The sequence below is a fragment of the Leucoraja erinacea genome, chromosome 12 (genome assembly GCF_028641065.1).
Source record: "Leucoraja erinacea ecotype New England chromosome 12, Leri_hhj_1, whole genome shotgun sequence".
Lineage (NCBI taxonomy): Eukaryota > Metazoa > Chordata > Chondrichthyes > Rajiformes > Rajidae > Leucoraja > Leucoraja erinaceus.
The window spans coordinates 38,844,827-38,865,029 of NC_073388.1; the positions used below are offsets into that span (position 1 = coordinate 38,844,827).

Sequence of the window (20,203 nt, forward strand, 5' to 3'; positions counted from 1 at the left end):
TTTCTATCTTTCACGTTTGTTCAATGTACAAGAAAAATGAGAGGAGTAGATTGGGTAAACGCATAGAGTCTTTTGCACAAGGTAGGGACACTGAGAATCAGAGGACATAGGTTTAAGGAGAGGGGGTGGGGGAATTTAACAGGAACCTGAGGGGTAACATTTTTACGCAAACAGTGGTGGGTGTATGGAGGTAGTTGAGACATGTACTATCACAATGCTTAAGAGACATTTAGACAGGTGCATGGCTAGGACGGGTTGAGAGGAATGTGGGCCAAACACATGCAGGTGAGACCAAAGATACAAGAGGAGCAGGATAGACCACTCGTACAAAATCCAATGGACTGACGTGTAGTACGTAACGGAGCAGCACCTCCGCCGTTGACTCCGACTTCCGTTATGCCTTTCGCAGTTTAACCCACATCAGCCCATTGGATGCTGCAGGAGTTTATCTTGGTCTATCTTAGCCTTCTATGATCTTTGTTTATAATAAGGAGCTTCTTTTTTAAAATAAAACAAAAAGGGAAATTGCGTATAAAATGAGCGACAGGTATGTGCAATGAAAAGTTTCTGGACAATATGCATTCTATGATCTTTGGTGTAATCAGTATTGTGAGGGAACAGTATGTGTGTGTGATATAGTTCATCTACCAAATTCAATATTTGTTCATTTTCCTTTTTAATTGTTTTCCTCCCCATCCCCCTCTTTTTCTGCAGTTTCCCTTGTATTGCTCTAACACACACTATGCACAAATATCTTATTTTATATAAATAAACGTATATATATATATATATATATATTGATTAAACACACGCACGCACGCAAGCACGCACGCACACATGCACACACACACACACACACACGGATAACACTTTTTATTTGTGTCATTCATGGTAAGATTTACATAATTTACAGTGTTTTGTGTGAGAGATATACAGGGTTGCAGTGTTTCGCATATCAGCTAACCAATGAAAGTCATGTACAATTCCAATTTAGCCTGTTCTTGGTCTGCTTGTTGGAAAACTGGTCAAGTTTGAAATGTTCAGAACAAAGACGACAAGTGCTCTGTAATTCCATGTAGGGGAACTGGTTGACGAGTATTCTGGACCCACTCTCGACATCTGAAATTACAGAAAATATCTTATAGGATGAAAAGAACAAATTTGATTATAACTACATACCTGCAGAATGGATGATATATCACTTAAATGCAATTGTTTTCAGGGGTGGGGAGAGACATGTATATTGAAGATACATTTTTCCTCTGATAGGTCGATTTATCTTATATGTAGAAGAGCTTATTAAATTTTTCCTTCACTAGCATACATGGCTTACAACAAGAACAAAACCAAAATGTACAGCAGTGTAAAAGAAATTATGTGACAATCACCTTTGGTGACAACCTTTGTCCTTCCACAACAAAGCCCTCGTAAGAAAATGTTCGATGTCATTAAGTAAGAAAGTGAGGATGTTGCCAGGACTTGATCCATGTACATTTAACATCATTTATCCGTGTACATTTAACGCCATTTATCTGTGTACATTTAACGCCATTTATCCAGTATATGAAACACCATTGATCCGTGTACATTGTGTACATTTAACACCATTTATCCTGTATTTTAAACACCATTTTAAACCGACTTAATAACAAGCCGATTTGGGACCTCCGCGGTTTGGAAAGTCCATGGCAAGCCCGTGGCTAGAAGCACCGCAGACCGTGGCTTCAGGATACTATATTCCATGGGTCAGCGATCGGAGCACTTCTTCTGGCGACCCCTAGCTCCACGATCTGAGCTATAGGAAGAGATCGAGCAGGCTACACGACAGAAAGTAATATTATTTTTCTCACCTTTCGTTTTTTGTGGGGAACCTGAAGACAAATCGGGTCGGGTCACCTACATTGGCGATTCGAGCACTTTATAGCCGAACAGCTTGTAGATGTGGATGCCATGACCGAAGCCGATTCACACCAAAGCTCTGGTATCTTTGATTCCCAAGATGGTGCAAAAAAATTACCCATGACCTACTGCTACTTTTTCGGCCAAGCATCTTTTGGTGAGACTAGTGTAGATGGGACATGTTCATCGGTGTGGGCAAGTTGGGCCGAAGGATCTGTTTTGACACTGTTTGACTCCATGACTCCATGACTCTCTCTCCTAACCCTCAGCTATTAGGATGAATTAGATATGGAATACATATTTAAAAGGCCATTGTATGTTTGAAAGCTGTGTTACTGTAACGTAAACCTCACGTTGAACTCTCTGTGCAATACCATGTGCTGTTCTTCACACAATTACTTCTTAAATACAGTGGCCTTTGAAGGGGAGCTGCTAGGAATCCCTCAAATTAAACTGTAGATTAAATGAGATACAAGATAAGTGGAGGTAGCACACAGTAGACGTGTAGTCACTTAGATATTAAAGAGCTTATGGTGTGATCTAATTAAATATTTAAGATGATTAAAGGATTTGGTATGGTGGATACAAAAACCCCTAGTTCTGTTGGAGCGAAGGAACAGCACAAAAGGACATAATCTTAAAATTTAAACGAGGCTGTTCAGGCGTGATATCAAGAGCAATTCTTCATGCAAAGGAGGAACATAAATCTGAAACCCTCTCTCCCAAAACCTGGCATGGGCTGGAGACCAATTGATAGATTCCAAACTGAGATTGGTAGTTTTCTCAGGTAAGATTCACACAGAGAGTGGTGAATCTCTGGAATTCTCTGCCACAGAAGGTAGTTGAGGCCAGTTCATTGGTTATATTTAAGAGGGAGTTGGATGTGGCCCTTGGGGCTAAAGGGATCAGGGGGTATGGAGAGAAGGCAGGTACAGGATACTGAGTTGGATGATCAGCCATGATCATATTGAATGGCGGTGCAGGCTCGAAGGGCCGAATGGCCTATTCCTGCACCTAATTTCTATGTTTCTATGTAAGATGGTTAAATGATGGAAAACCATGGTAGATGATGAACCATATCTTAATGAATGGTGAGATAAGGCTAAAGAAACTAAACAGCCTCTGATGTTGATACCTTTCACTGGAGCGTAGGAGACGGGCTAGTGTAGATGGGATATGTACATCGGTGTGGGCAAGTTGGGCTGAAGGGCTTGTTTCCATGCTCTATGACTCCATGACTATCTCCTCACTCTTCACTATTAGGATGGATTAGATATGGAATACAGGTCCAACTATTTAAAAGGCTTTTTTCATTGACCAGTTCCTTTTGTGCCTGGAGTGAAGAGAACTGTCTCATCCTGAACACAACTAAGACTAAAGAGATCGTGGTTAACTTTGGCAGGTCCAAGCTCCCCCTTCAGCCGGTCAATGCTGCTGGGGCTGACATTGAGGTGGTGCAGACATATAAATATCTTGGAGTGCACCTTGATAACAAACTGGACTGGTCTGTCAACTCTGACTCCCTCTACAAAAAAGGCCAGAGCAGACTCTTTTCCTCAGAAGGCTCAAATCCTTCAATGTGTGTTCTTCAATGCTGCACATGTTTTACAACACTGAGGTTGCAAGTGTTATTTTCTACGCTGTTGTTTGCTGGGGCAACAGCATTAGTGCAAAAAACACCAAGAAGCTGGTCAAACTGGTTAAACGAGCTAGCTCAGTGCTGGAGGGGAGAGTAGACTCTGGGATGGATGTGCTTGAGAGGTGTATGAGGCACAAGGTGCAGGTCATCCTGAAAAACCCCGGGCATCCCCTCCATGTAATTCTGGAGAGTCAAAAGAGCACTCGGAACAACAACCAGCTCCTCTCCCTGCCCTGTAGAACGGAGTAGCAGTAGATCTTGGGCTTCAGATCCTTAGTAAAGCCAGATAAATTACAGATATGGTAAATTGTTTGCTTAATTGCAGTAATAGTTTATCCATAGTTTTATTCTGCCATCTTTTGATTCCAGAGATGATCTATTAATCTTGAAAAAGATAATTTAAAAAGAAAAGTTTGCTTTGACTTATCTCATTTGATCAGGTGCAGTCTGATGACGTGACATTTCAGAAAGGTCATGTCAGGTATCACTACATCACATCCCATGGTTTAACCCAGGTTCTGTTAAGTTAAATCAGGAACAGTTTTAAATGTCAAGTTTATTGAGGCCTGTTTGATGAACAATGATGTATTTATCAAGGTTAGGAAAAAAACTAGCAAGGATTTACACCCCTATATAATAAGAATATGGTTCTCCTTGGAGCAATTGAAAGTGTTTTAATCAGTCGGTTGTATGAAATTTTCAATGTCAAGGATCAACATAAGCGTCCCCATATCTATTTGTATGATGTATAATGTTATGAGGTTATCATATGATGAGCATTTAATGGCACTGGACCTGTACTCGCTGGAGTTTAGGATGAGGGAGGGCCTCATTGAAACTGACCGAATAGTAAAAGGCCTGGATAGAGTGGATGAGAGGAGGATGTTTCCACTAGTGGGAGAGTCTAGGACCAGAGGGCACAGCCTCAGAGTAAAAAGGAAAGGAGATGAGGAGGAATTTCCTTAGTCAGAGAGTGGTGAATCTGTGGAATTCTGATCCTATAACATTTGAACATATAAATCTATTCAATATATGCGGAGACAGTTGTCCCAATTACAGGAAGGATGTGGAGGCTTTGATGAAGTTTATCAGAATGCTGCCTGTATCAGAGGGTATAAGCAATAAGGAGAAGTTGGTTAAACTTGGATTGTTTTATCTGGAGCATCAGAGGCTGAGGATTGACCAAATAGAAGTAAATAAAATGATGGGGCATAGGGAGGGTAGACAGTCAGTTCTCTCTTTCCCAGAGTAGAAATATCAAAGACTAGAGAACACAGCTTTGAGGTCAGAGAAACAAAGTTTAAAGGGGATATGTGGGGCAAGCTTTTTTACACCGAGGATGGTGGATGTATGGAACACGCTATCAGTGGTGGTGGTGGAGTAGGGTTTAAGAGGCTTTTAGATAGGCACATGGATATTTAGGGAATGGAGGATTATGGATCACAAGCAGGCAGAGGAGATTAGTTTATCTTGGCTTCATGTTCGGTAAGGGCATTGTGGCCAAAGGGCTTGTTCCTGTGCTATTCTGTTCTATACTATAAGTACTTGTAGGGGAAAACAAAGTTGTGAGAAATGGTGAAAGAGAAGGATGCTGGGATAAAAACTGTGAAAACAGGCATAGATTATTTGGTCAGAATTCCCTCCTGTTTTATAGTCCCAGGGCCCTTCGTCATTCTACGGGTGTTGTTAATGTAAATTGCATTCTGCGAACATTGATTAATACAAACTTCTTCAGTTCTCGTCTTAGAATGTCAACAAGTGTTGTGAACTAGACCAGCAAGTGGCTCATATATTGGTTCTGCAGCGAGCGTGTTACTGACCACACTGCACTGGTGCAGCATGGTGGCACAACGGTAGAGTTGTTGTCTAACAATGCCAGAGACCCGAGTTTGATCCTGACTACGGGTGCCGTCTGTACAAAGTTTGTACATTCTCCCCGTAACATGTGTGGGTTTTCCCCAAGGTGCCCCAGTTACCTCTCACACTCCAAAGACATACAGGTTTGTTGATTAATTGGCTTCAGTAAAAATTGTAAATTGTCCCTAGTGTGTAGGATAGTGCTAGTGCACGGGGATCGCTGTTCGGCACGGACTTGATGGGTCAGAGGGCCTGTTTCCCTGCTGCCTAAACTAAACATCAGGTTAATAAGGGATGAAGTTGTGAATAATTCTACATTTATTAGTAACAGGGGAAAAAAAAGCAATTGACTCAAAATAGACACTGTTTTCAGGCATGTTGTCAATAGATAGGCGCTTTTAGATAGGCCAATGGAAATGCAGGGAATGGAGTGGTCTGGAACTTGTGTCGGCAGTTGAGATTAGTTTATTTTGACATCATGTTCAGCACAGACATTGTGGGCTGAACAGTCTGTTCCTGTGCTGCACCTTTCTCTATGAAAACTCATTCAGATTATGAACTTTAAACTTTTTTTACGTTTGTTGATAAACGGCAAAGAGGAATGCGGAGTATCTACATAATATGAGTGTTTTCATTTATTGAATGACACCAGCGTTCTTTTATTACACATATTTTAATGTTGTGCATTCATTGGAATGAGTGTCGAGGAACATTGACCCAGATCAGGGACGGCACGGTGGTGCAGCGGTAGAGTTGCTGCCCGTGTTCAGAGACCCGTGTTCGATCCTGATTGTGGGTGCTGTCTGTATGAAGTTTGTACGTTCTCCCTGTGACCTGGGGGTTTCCTCTGGATTCCCCAGTTTCCTCTCACACTCCAAAGACGTACAGGTTTGTCAGGTTAATTGGCTTAATTGGCTTCGGTAAAGATTGTAAATTGTCCCTAGTGTGTAGTATAGTGCTAGTGTAAGGGGTGGGCCAAAAGGCCTGTTTCTCTATAACTCTAAACTAAATTAATCAGACATTTTGGTCGCCATGCATGAGATCTGGATGGCCAGCAATTGCTAATGGACAACTTTGTCTCACGAGCAGTACAGATGAATACAAATAACCACTCTTGCCCTGAGGTGTTCAGCGCTAACAAACTAACAGGCTACATCAAGAATAATGACTGCCGCCTTCACTCCTCAAGTTATAAAGAGCAATTATTCAAAAGGCACTGTTGACAATGAATTATGAACTGCTACCAGTGAGCAAGGGAAAAAATATTAGTAATTTAAAGCAGAGAAAATCACGAGGAAAAACCTTTGCAAAGGTCCTGTGAATACACAACAGAAGTTGGACAGTAGACAAAAATGTTGGAGAAACTCAGCGGGTGAGGCAGCATCTATGGAGTGAAGGAAATAGGTAACGTTTCGGGTCGAGGCCCTTCATTGAAACTTTCCGAATAGTGAAAGGCCTGGATAAAGTGGACGTGGAGAGGATGTTTCTAGGACCAAAGGACACAGCCACAAAATAAAGGGGTATCACTTTATAAAGGAGATGAGGAGGAGTTTCTTTCGTCAGAGGGTGGTGAATCTACAGAATTCATTGCCACAGATGTCTGTGGAGGCCAAGTCATTGGGTATTTTTAAAGTAGAGATTGACAGATTCATGATTAGTTCCCCCGCCCCCCCCCCCCCATGTTTTGTAATCTGGATTTTTAAATTCAGTGAAAAAAAAATCTATTAAAAATCTCCGCTTTCCGCGAGACAGCGGGGGTGGGACTGATGATCTAGGGTGCCGATTGGACGAGCGAGATGTAGTCAGCAGGGAGTGAAGGGGGCAGGGCATGATGATTCAGCACGATGATTGGAGGAGGGAGGTGTTGGTCAAAAGCAGAAGTAGGGAGTGGGACTGAGGATAGAGCGCGGTGATTGGAAGAGGGAGACGTCCTGGTGGAGCAAAGATCATTGAGCAGAGTTTGAATCGGTCCATTCGCGGGGCCTTTTATCACCCGGCTCGGCTTAAAATCAAACTGCTGCATCGAGGTGATCGAGGCTCCCGATGTTGAAGCCCACGCCGGCAGATTTTAAGCCGCGCCGGGCGATGAAAGGCCCTGCGAACGGGCCGATTAAAGCTCCACAGTTTGGGGCGGACAAAGCTGCTGAGTGCTGGAGTTCGTGTGGGGGTGGGGGGGGGGGTGTGTGTGTGTGTGTGTGTGTGTGTGTGTGTGTGTGTGTGTGTGTGTGTGTGTGTGTGTGTGTGTGTGTGTGTGTGTGTGTGTGTGTGTGTGTGTGTGTGTGTGTGTGTGTGTGTGTGTGTGTGTGTGTGTGTGTGTGTGTGTGTGTGTGTGTGTTGCATGCTTCTACCAAGAAATTATGTCTCCCCCCCCATGTTTTGATAGCGATTTCCATCCCTGAGAACTGTCAAGTTGTTATGGGGAGAAGGCTGGAGAATGGGATTGAGAGAGAAAGATAGATCATCCATGATTGAATGGCAGAGTAGACTTGATGAATTGAATTGCCTAATTCTGCTCCTGTGACTCAAAATGTTATAACGTGCCCCAACTAAGCATACATGCTTTGAAGTAAACACGTTTGAAATTATTGCTGTAGATTTGGAGGTTCTGATTTTCAACGTGTAAGCATTTGATCAGTTGTTTTTGGAATTAAACCCATGGTTAGTTTCGCCCATGATGCTCCACACAATGGCATTGAGACCTGGGTGAGGACTATGGCAGTTTACTTACCTTTTATCTAGAAGGTCACCAGTTAGGGCAGCACAGTGGTACAGCAGGTAGAGCTGCTGCCTCACAGCAACAGACGCCCAGTTCAATCCTGACCATGGGTGCTGTCTATGTGGGGTTTGCATGTTTGAACGGGTGCCGTCTGTGTGGAGGCTTTTGTTTTGTGCTAATATTGTTTTTATTAATTTATTGATTTTTTTTCTAATGTGTTATCAATGAGTACTTATATCAAGTGTTTACATTCCTGTTATGCTGCTGTAAGTAAACATTTCATTATTGCATATTCCATACATAAGACAATTAAACACTATTGACTCTTGGCTCTCTTAATAGAAAAGCAAGCTTCAGATAAACATTTGATTAGGGAGGCATCTCCTCAAACAGTGTCATGCTTCCTCAGTTTGAATGGGCTTCAAGGTGGGACCTTAATCCTTAATCTTCTGATTCATATCCAGAAAAGTGCAAGGATTGTACATCAAAGCTACATCATCATAATTGAACAGTTCAGAGAAGAGATATCTGAGAGTTCATTTCAGATGTCACAACCCTTGCAGAGAACGTGGTATTGGTTTATTATTATTGCCACGTGCACCGAGATACAGTGGAAAAACTTTGCTTTAATGCTATTCAGACAAATCATATCACGCTTGAGTATAAATGAGCCATACACATGTGTAACAGGAGGTGCAAAGAGAAAAATACCAGAGTGCAGAATATATAGCATTATAGCGTTACAGTTGCAGAGAAAATGTGCAAGGTTTGCAATGAGGTAGGTTGGAAGATTGGAACTACAACCTAGATTATGGGACTTCCATACAGTAGTCTGAGAACAGCGGGAAAGAAGCTGTTCTTGAATCTGGTGGAATGGGCTTTCAAGGTTTTGTATCTTCTGCCTGAATGGAGGGATAGACGAGGGAATGACTGGGGTGTAAAATGTCCTTGATTTTATTATCTGCTTTATTAAGGTAGCGTGAAGTGTAGATGAAATCAATGGTGGGGAGTCTGGTCTGTGTGATGTATTGGACCACTTCCACAACTCTCTGCAAATTCCTGCAGACTTGGGCCGACAAAGCTGTGATGCATTCCGAGAGGATGCTTTCTACAGTACATCAGTAGAATTCGGCAAGAGTAATTGGAGACATGTGGAACTTCCTTGGTCTTCTGATGAGGTGGCGGCATCGGTGTGCTTTCTTGGCCACATTTTGAATGTGATGATGAGCTCACAGTTGTGTTTGCGTTCAACAATATCCTTTGTCTGATCCATTGATGGCCAAGGGCCACAAACAACCAGTGATGAGGAGGGCAAATGTATAGACCAAGGGAATTGATACAAGGGAGGAGCAGAAGAAAGATAACTCACTGATTCTGCCACTCCCATTGCATTATCCTTCTTTGTAATATACTTGATAGTGAATCTTTCTTGTTGCCAAGCAATTAAACCTCGAGAGTGGTGGGGTTAAGTTGGGTTTAAATATCCGACTCATTACAAAGTTCCTTCTTTGACAGGCTGACAGTGAGGAGCCAGGAAGAATGAGACTTGAACTTAGCAGAGGAAACGGGATACTCTTCAATAATTGTGCTGTGTGAAACTAAACCGTGTCTTGCCAGCCACCAAAACATTACACAAATCCCAGAGAGAGGGCTGGCAGAGAGAAACTACCTGGGGAGAAAAAAAAAACAAACAGTAAATCATGAGTAACAGTGTAATGGAGAAGGACAAAGATAAGGCGACAGGAACTCAGGAAGGGAAATAGTCCCTTGGGCACTTTCATCCTTATATGAGAAAGTGGGAGTCAATAAGGAACATACAAGGCCAGTAAGCTGATAGCAAGTACGCTGTGACAAAAGGAAATTAACTGGTGAGTCATTGATGGCTATGTACGTGGAAGGTAGCAAACCAAGGAAAGGCATCGACTCCTTAAACCCAGCACGATGGGAAATTTGGATCTGCTCAAATGTCTGAAGAAGGACGGCGTAGCCGTAGAGTTGCTGCCTTACAGTGCCGGAGAGCTGGGCGCAATCCTGATTACGGGTGGTGTCTGTATGGAATTTGTACATTCTCCCAGTGACCTGCATGGGTTTTCTCCGGGTGCTCTGGTTTCCACCTACACTCCAAAGATGTGCAGGTTTGTACGCTAATTGGCTTGAGTTCCTCTGGCATTTTGTGCTTTACTCAGGATTCCAGCATCCGCAGTCTCTTCTGTATCAATCTTCGGTTTCTCTACCATGAGGTCCTATGGCACAGAAACAGGTCCTTCGGCCCAACTCGTCCATGTCATTCAAGGTGCCCCATTTGAGCTAGTCCCATTTTCCTGTGTTTGGCCCATATTGCTCAAAACCTTTGCTATCCATGTACCTGTCCAAATGTATGTTTAATGTTGTTATAGTAAATGCCTCAGCTACTTTATCTGGCAACTCGTACCATATACTTATCACCCTCTGTGGGAAAAAATCTGCCCTTCTGATTCCTCTCAACTTAAACCTATCCCTTCTAATTTTTGATTCCCCAACCCTCGGAAAAAGACTCTGGGGGAGAGAAACGGGTGTGAATCCAGGGAAGAGAGGAGGGGAAGTGGACAGGAGAAGGGGGGAATCGTAGACTTATTGAAAGAACCAGCACAGTTCTGATGGTGTGAGTGGACTCCTCAGTGGAGCACCGTCGTCTCATAAAATTATACAGCACGAACGCAGGCCCACAGACTTCATGCTAACTATTATACTCTCAATTACAGAAATCCTACACTAAATCTTTCCTCCTCTCATTCCCATCAATTCCCAGTAGATCCAACATTCATCTACATGCTCTGGTTACCTTACATTGACAAGCCAACCTACCAACCGCCGTGCTTTGAGTTGTGGGATGAGACCAGAGCATCCAGTGGAAACCCACGCAGCCACAGGGAAAACGTGCAAACTCCACACAGACAATTCTGGGGGATTGAACCTGGTTTCTGGAGCTGAGAGGCAGCTGTGCTAACAGCTACAACAACAAGCCACACCTTTTCTGAGCATCTGATAAAATGTTGTCGAGATGTTACAGAGGTGTATAAAATCATGAGGGGAATAGATAGGGTAAAAAGCATAGAGTCTTTTCCCAAGGGGAGGGGAATCATGAATTAAAGGGCATGTTTCAAGTGAGAGGACAAAGATTTAATAGGAACATGAGGTGCATCTTTTTCACACAGTGAATGAGCTGCCAGAGGAGGTAGTTGAGACAGGTACAATAATAATATTAAAAATAAGTTGGACAGGTACATGGATAGGATAGGTTTAGAGGGACGTGGGCCAAACTCAGGCAGGTGAGACTAATGTACACGGGGCATTGTTAGTTGGCATGGATGAGTTGGGCCTGTTTCCATGCTGTATGATTCATAAATAGCAAAGAGATTTGTGGAATGTTGCAATCGAGCGGGAAATGAGATGGGGCCCCAAGTCTCATCCAAAGAGTCTGGAGTAGTGGTTCGTGGGAATGAGGCTTAAAGTGGTTTAGATAAAAGTGAGTTTAGAGAGCCATGATTTCCCTTCAGACATCCTTGACAGAGGGTTGATGTTGAGGAGGTCACAGGATTGTGAAAATGTTTGGGTAAAGGGATTAAGGAAAAGTTTGGGAAGATTAACAAATGAAATGTTACTTGGTTTTGTTTAGTTTAGAGATACAGCGAAGATACAGGCCCTTCGGCCCACCCAGTCCGCACTGACCATCGATCAACCATACACTCATTCTATCCTACACACTCAGGACAATTTGCAGAAGCCAAGATAATGTACAAACCCACACGGCTTGGAATGTGGGAAGAAACCGGAGCAGCCGGAGAAAACCCACGCAGTCAAAGGAAGAACATGCAAACTCCATATGGACAGCATCCATAGTCCGGATTGAACCCAGGTCTCTGTGACTGTGAGGCAACAGCTCTACCGCTGCACCACTGTGCTACCACTGTGCATTGATATAACTTCTAATCAGTCAATTATATTAATAAACAGAAATAAAAGGAAATAAATAAATTATAAGTAACTTTGCGTGGTAGAAATAAATCTTGAACAGTTTCAGGAAGTGGATGTTAAAAATTCATAGAATTGGTCAGCAGAACATTTGTAGTTTACAGGGATGTTATTTGCACTTATTTTTAATTCTTCACTTTATCTTGGCATCGTTTAAAAAGAAACACCACCATGAAACAGCAGAGAGAAGAATTTGATATGGGCATGTTAAGCTTTAGCACAATAGCACTGCTCGGGGTGAGTTCCCACCCATCACCCTAATCGTAATGGACAACCGTGGAGGAAGGAGAAACCAACGCTAATGATTCTGAGAGCCCATCAAGATTAGAAATGGTACGTCACATCTGCTTATGAGCAAAGGCTTGTCCCATCCCCATCTCCCTCAATGCTCCCATACGTAATCAGGCATCAGCTGCATCTCAGTGGGTTGCCTCTGATTTAGTAGGTCTTTGCTTGAAGTCCCAGGTCTAGACACATGAGCAGATAATCTGGGCTGACATAACAGTACTGATGGAAATGCTGTACTGCTGGACGTGGGTTCTCTAACGTGACACACATTCAACTTTAACACCACCTCATATTGTATAGTCTCATCAAGTGGACTATACCCATGCCGTCATTCTAATGAAAAGGGAGATCTTACATATTTCCTTGCTATCTCCTAACTAACATTACTAAAGCACGGTACCATGTCATTTCATACTGCTGTTTGTGGGATCTTGCTGTGTCTTCATTGGTTGCTACATTTCCGACTATACAACTGTGATGACAGTTCACAAGTACCTTGGTGTGTTGGGGGACCATACAATGTTAACAGATATAGAAGTATTGCCATCTACAGTTGCAGAATGTCAGTGCCAGTATCAATAATGGAGACATAATGGGTTAACAAAAAAAAAAAAAAAAAGGCCTGGACAGAGTGGATGTGGAGAGGATGTTTCCAGTTATGGGAGAGTCTAGGACCAGAGGGCACAGCCTCAGAATAAAAGGACGTACCTTTAGAATGGAGATGAGGAAGAATGTCTTTATCCAGAGGATGGTGAATCGAATGGCGGAGCTGACTCAATGGACAGAATGACCTAATTCTGCTCCTATGTCTTATGATCTTATGTTCATTCCCATCAAGTCCCTTGATGAGATTCTGCCCCTCGCTAACAGACTAAGGGCAATTAACGGCAGCTAACTAACCCACCGAACCATTTAGTCAGTGCATTGAGGGATGTATGGAACTCGACAAGCAATTTCAACTACTAGTTCAACCAGTGTCATGATGGAAATGCTGGAATCTTGAGTAAAACACAAAGTGCTGGAGGAACTGAATGGGTCAGCCAGCATCTGTGGAAGGAATAGACAGATTGTGTGTCAGATCAGGTATTTTATTCATAGTGGTATTCAAACTGAAGAAGGGCCCTGACCCAAAAGGTCACCTATCCTATCCACAGAAGCTACAGGTGGTTGTGGAAGCCAAGTCATTGGGTAATTTAAAGCGTAGATTGATGGATTCTTGATAAGTAATGACATCTAAAGTTAAGAGGGAGAGGGCAGGAGAATGGTGTTGAGAGGGAGAAATAGATCAGCCATGCTCAAATGGTGGAGCAGACTTGGTGGGCCGAATGACCTAATTCTGCTCTTATATTTTATGATCTTATGATGATAAATATTAAATCAATCATCCTTCCCTCGTCTGGTCTTTATATTGCTTCAAGCCTATCTGGCTAATTGACTCTTAATTGCATCATCGGTAGTCAAATATAGACAACAATGACTGGTATTGCCAATGAAGACTAGATCCCATGAACAAATCATTTTAATTGAACTGCATATGTTAATTGAAAGATACAGCATGAAAACACGTCATCTGGCCCACCAAGTCCATGCCTACCATTGATCTCCCGTTCACACGTTCAATGTTATCCCACTTTCTTATCCACTCCCTACACACCAGGGCCAGTTTACAGAGACCAATTAAGCTGCAAACCCGCACACCTTTGGGATGTGGGAGAAGACTGGCGAGGAAACCCATGTGGTCAGAGGAAGAAAGTGCAAACTCCACGCAGTCCCAGGTACCACTTGCAAACTCCACCAGCGCTCAGGATCAAACCCGGATCCCTGGCGCTAAGAGGCAGTGGGTCTACCAGCTCTGCCACTGTGCCGCCTTAAGCAGTATTAAAGTACAAGAGTGTCATCACTCTGCCATTCACGAGCAAAGTGGGAATTGATATAAAGACGATAACAAACAAAACAATGACAATGCGCAGGGCAAAACTGTTAGTGTTGGGTGGCCTCTGTTTCCAGTGTAGTAAGGAACTGCAGATGACAAATTGTGATAACATTCTTTTCCTCCACCATGTGAGGGTCTTACTATGTGAACCCCATTCTGTCTTTGGGTCACTCCAAGATAATAGCTCTTGACAACTTGATCACTTCCTCTCATATTTCAGGAAGCCTGATATCAAACGTTCTACTCTGTACAATGTGTGGCAGTGTTTGAAGCACTCTATAGAGTCAAGTTACTACTGTCATTAATTTCAAATTTAGATCTATTTGGAATATAAACAAATAATATCAGTATTTCACTGACACCAAATTCACTTGTGTCTGTTATTATGGATAATTGTTATAGGGAACACAATGTTACTGTAACAATGTGATCAAAGGAAAAGCTTCCAAAGTCCAGACTGTTCAGTCTGTAAATTTGCAAGTCCACACAACATGTAAAACTGTATTTCGTTTTCTTGGTACGGTGTTTTAATTTAAATTAAATTAAAATTAATTTAATTTAAATTTAAAATGGGATATAAAGTATAAAGAGACATGGGAGCAGGGAGTAGAATAACAAAATATTTCTTCCACTGAAAGAAAATCAGAAGCATTCAGAAAGCATTTCAGAAAGAATTTGATAAGGTCCCACACAGGAGATTAGTGAGCAAAATTAGGGCACATGGTATTGAGGGTAGAGTGCTGACATGGATAGAGAAGTGGTTGGCAGACAGGAAACAAAGAGTAGGGATTAATGGGTCCCTTTCAGAATGGCAGGTAGTGACTAGTGGGGTACCGCAAGGCTTGATGCTGGGACTGCAGCTATTTACAATATACATCAATGATTTGGATGAACGGATTCAAAGTAACATTAGCAAATTTGAAGATGACACAAAGCTGGGTGGCAGTGTGAACTGTAAGGAGGATGCTATGAGAATGCAGGGTAACTTGGACAGGTTGGGGGAGTGGGCAGATGAAATTTAATGCGTATAAATGTGAAGTTATCCACTTAGGTAGCAAAACCAGGAAGGCAGATTACTATCTAAATGGCATCAAGTTGGGAAAAGGGGAAGTACCACGGGATCTGGGGGGTCCTTGTACATCAGTCTATGAAAGTAAGCATGCAGGTACAGCAGGCAATGAAGAAAGCGAATGGCATGTTGGCCTTTATAACAAGAGGAATCAAATATAGGAGCAAAGAGGTCCTTCTGCAGTTGTACAGAGCCCCAGTGAGACCACACCTGGAGTATTGTGTGCAGTTTTGGTCCCCTAATTTGAGGAAGGACATTCTTGCTATTGAGGGAGTGCAGCGTAGGTTTACAAGGTTAATTCCCGGGATGGCAGGACTGTCATATGCTGAGAGAATGGAGCAGCTGGGCTTGTACACTGTGGAGTTTAGAAGGATGAGGGGATCTCATTGAAACATATAAGATTGTTAAGGGCTTGGACACTCTAGAGGCAGGAAACATGTTCCCAATGTTAGGGGAGTCCAGAACCAGGGGCCACAGTTTAAGAATAAGGAGTAAGCCATTTAGAACAGAGACGAGGAAACACTTTTTCTCACAGAGAGTGGTGAGTCTGTGGAATTCTCTGCCTCAGATGCTCTGGATGCTTTCAAGAGAGAGCTAGATAGGGCTCTTAAAAATAGCAGTCAGGGGATATGGGGAGAAGGCAGGAACGGGATACTGATTGGGGATGATCAGCCATGATCACATTGAATGGCGGTTCTGGCTCGAAGGGCGAAATGGCCTACTCCTGCACCTATTGTTTATTGTCTATAAAATCATAATAAACCATATTTTGCACCATGGTGGAAAAAAAATGGAAAAAAATTGATTTTAAAATGGAGAGAGATTCTTACTCATTATTGCCTCTCGCAAACTTTTGTGTGAATTAAGAATCTAACTGCTTGCATTTCATATCATGGATCTACTGATTTAAGTAAACCTTCTCAATCCTTTAACATTCTATAAATTGATAGTCCATGTACTATTTAAGCTTTTAAAAAAATGTATTAACATCTTTCAGAAGCAAATAATTTTGACTAATTTTGTTATCAATTTAAACAAAATAAATTGTAAAATAATGATTCTATTAATCTATCCACCAAAATAAAACGTATTAATTGATAGTGTCAATATTAATTGGTCACCAGGAGGGAGATCGTTGGGTGGCTAAAGATAAACTACTAAATTGCAAACCCTTCTGAAAATCTCCTTAAAATGTCTTTGCTGCTTAATTTTGTGGATCATCTCAAATTTGATGAAATAATCTGGTCTAATAATGTGAGTTTTTACAAAGCTTTTCTGCTCGTTCTGCTATAGTTTAGTCCGTTGGGCTTCTGAACTAGCAAAAATATTTTTTCTGTTAAAATTGCTTCATAAATACAAATTATTTTATTTGGCACTGTATATTTTCAAGCACTGCTGTGTTTGCACTCCATATCTAACACAAGCTGTTTTATTTTTATAAAATGTATTGTAATGCAACAAGTCTGGAGGAAAGAACTGCCGATGCTGGTTTACAACTAAAATACACAACAAGCTGGAGTAACTCAGTGGGTCAGGCAGCATCTTTGGAACATCAGCAACAGGAGTATGTGACATTTTGGTTTGGGACCTTCTTCAGTCTGCCTCTTGTAATGAGACAATGTGTCTACAGATCAGTAATGTTTCTCATATGTTCATTTATTTTACTCAATGAAATAAAAATTCAAAACCTGTGAATGAGAGTTTGTATTGGATGTTAAAAAAAAAAATCTAAAAAAAAATCAGTGGGGTGCGTGAATTAACAAAATATGATAAAGTCCTTATTGCAAAAATGCTGGACGTCAAATTATTTCAGTAATTTGAAAGATGACCCACAAAATTAAACAGTGAAGAACATACACACAACAGCCACAGAACAGGAACAGAATCATAAATCATTTGCTTCATATCACCATTCATTTATTTTAAAATGCAACATTAACCGCAGTCTATTCCATTCCAATTTATCCAATTTACTGTCATAACACAGTATATTTAATTCTCTAATTTTTCTAACGTTCAAGATCACCTAGTCATAACCAATTTAAATTTAACATGCAAATTTAACACTGCTTGACATCAGCTGAGCAGTAAGTAGTTCTGTTATTAAAAATAATTAACGGGACCATGAAGATGTAAATAGTTCTGATCTCGGTCTTCTAAGTAAGCCATTTGAACTGTTTGCTTCATTTGAGACTTTATCTCCTTCTCAATGGTGTGAAAATAATGTTTAATTAAAAAAACATATTTTCTTCAAAGCTTTTCATCCCCATCTCCATCAACATTTACACGTACAGTCACTCAACTTTTAATTCGCTTTGTCAATTTTCCCTTTTAGTCCTTCCCATTCCATGCCTTTCTTTAAGCATAACCTCAGTTACTATAAGAGAACAATTCATTTGACTCTCTCAATTCAGAATTGCTTACTGCATGTGGGAAGGAAACTCAATAAGAAGAAAGTGTTCAAAGGAAGCAAATAATTTCTAATCTGTTAAGGGAGGCGCAGCAGTAGAGATGCTGATTATATCGCCAGAGATGTGGGTTCGATCCTGACATCTATTGCTGTCTGTGTGGAGTTTCTCCCTATTACAGTGTGGGTTTTTCCGAGAGCTCCGGTTTCCGCCCACATCCCAAAGACATGCAGGTTTATAGGTTGATTGGCTCTGTAAACTTGGCCCCAGCATGTTGGATAGAAGTAGTTTTTGTGTGATTGCTGGTCGATGCGGACTGGTTGGGGTGAAAGGCCTATTTCCATGTTGTATCTCTAAATTTATCTAAAATGGAAGGTGATAAAGGTAAATTTTGGTTTACGGGCTTCTCAACCAATCTGCTGTTGAAATTTTGAGCCATGTCCATCATGTTCAGTATTCTTCCAACATTAACATTATCCTAAACATTGATGCAATTACATAACTTGTAATAGGATCAATCTATTCATCAGCCTTCTGTTAAAGACTTGGCCCAAGGCCAACACTGACATACTTTGAAAATTTCCATTCTCGTTTTCAAATCGCTGCACATTCACGTTCCTCCTTCCATCTTTAGAACCTCCACAAACCCCAATAACATTCAGAACCTCACCTGTACCTCAAGACTTGTTTCTTATTCCTTTATGATGCTAAATGCTTTTCCTTGTTTGCGTGTCTTCAGCTGCTAAGATATTAAACCTTGGAAGTCCCTCCCCAAATGGAATTACCTCCCTTTCCACCTTCAAGCCAATCTGTAAAACAAAGCTTGTAGTTTCTTGTCCAAATATTCCATGTGCTTTGACATCAAATCTCATTTGAACTTGCTCATGTGGAGAATCTGTTGAAGGATTTATCCTGGGATGAAAGGTGCTACATGAATGCAAGCTGGTGTTGAATAAGTTAGAGGGGGAGGGGGGTGATATAGTACAAGCTTGAAGTGATCCCTGGTGCAGATACCTTTCCAGAAGAACAGAACTGAAGGTTTGATAAGTGGGCAATAGATTCAAGATTCAAGATAGATTTAATTGTCACATGTGCCAGATGGCACAGTGAAATGAAATTCCCATACAGCCATACAATAAAAATAAAGAACACAACACACTATAGAATTTGACATAAAACATCCCCACACAGCAGAATCAAAGTTTCCCACTGTGTGGGAAGGCACCAAAGTCAGTCTCTTCCTCCACTGTTCCTCATGGTCAGGGCCTCCCCAAGCCCTCCACAGTTGCAGCTACGGGCAGCCCGATGTCCAGGACCGCTCGCCAGGGTGATACAAGTCCGACGTCAGGGTTGCGGGACGTCCTCAGCAGCGTGGACACGGTCGGCCCCCTCCTACTGGAGTCGGAGGCGTCCAAAATCCGCAGGCCGCACCGGGTGGAGACTGCCGCTGGAGACCCTCTGCAAGACGCCCCAGGACTCCGCGATGACGGTCAGCGCTGCCCGCGTTGGAAGCTCTCCGCACCAGAGCTCCACGATGTTGGAGCAGCGGCTCAACGCTCCAGAGCTCCAAACAGCGACCCAGGTAGGCATCACCCACTCCGCAGTGACTCCAGCGCTGCGCCGCCGCTGTAGCAGCCCGGTCCAGTTCCCGGCAGGAAAGGCCGCTCCGATCCAGCTGGCAGGCCGCGGGGTGGGGGGCGAGGACTTGACTCGGGGAAATAGTCGCGTCCCCGCCAGGAAGAGACTGGGAAACGGTTTCCCCCTTATCCTGCCTCCCTCTCCCACATAGAAAAGTTAAAGTTCCCCCCCAAAACAGACTTTGGACTAACTGAAAATTTAAAAAAAGATAGAAATGACAGACAGGCTGTAGGCAGAGGCTGCTGCCAGTGCAGCGCCCCAGTTGGCTATGCCTTACAGCGCCTGAGGTGTTCCGGTTTTCTCCCACATTCCAAAGACCTACAGGTTTTGGTTTTGGTAATGTCCCTTGTGTGCAGGACAGTGTTAATGTATGGGTTGATCGCTGGTTGGCGTGGAACCGGTGGGCCGAAGAGCCTGTTTCCACGCTGTATCTCTAAACTAAAATCTAAACCAATGCATTACTTTGAATAAACAATTCCTTAAACTTCATTAGCGCTGTTTAGAAAATTTGCAGATCACACATGTGGTTAAAGGGGAAACATTAATTATTTTGAACTTATGATGCATAGGAGAGCTCTGGAAAAATTACATATGAAAGATCACTTGGCAAATTGACAGGGGAGCTATAACTAAAGGTGGGGAATGTTGGAACAAGTAGCAGGTCAGTCAGCATCTGAAACAAGATTAGGCAATCAGTTTTAAATCTTCATTCAGACTAAGTCGCAATGAAGTCACGCCTGTAACT

At 42.3% G+C, this 20,203-nt stretch overlaps 1 protein-coding gene across 9 annotated transcripts in view; it reads right to left on the reverse strand.

The window, feature by feature from the left end:
• Nucleotides 1-860: 860 nt before the first annotated feature.
• The window catches only part of LOC129702280 (transcription factor Sox-3-like), a 94,862-nt gene continuing 75,519 nt past the window's right edge, over nucleotides 861-20,203 (reverse strand). For all 9 annotated transcript variants that reach the window (XR_008724359.1, XR_008724360.1, XR_008724356.1 and 6 more), the window contains one exon: nucleotides 861-1,119. The gene's annotated coding sequence lies outside the window, so the exon portion shown is untranslated. The remainder of the gene's footprint in view (nucleotides 1,120-20,203) is intronic.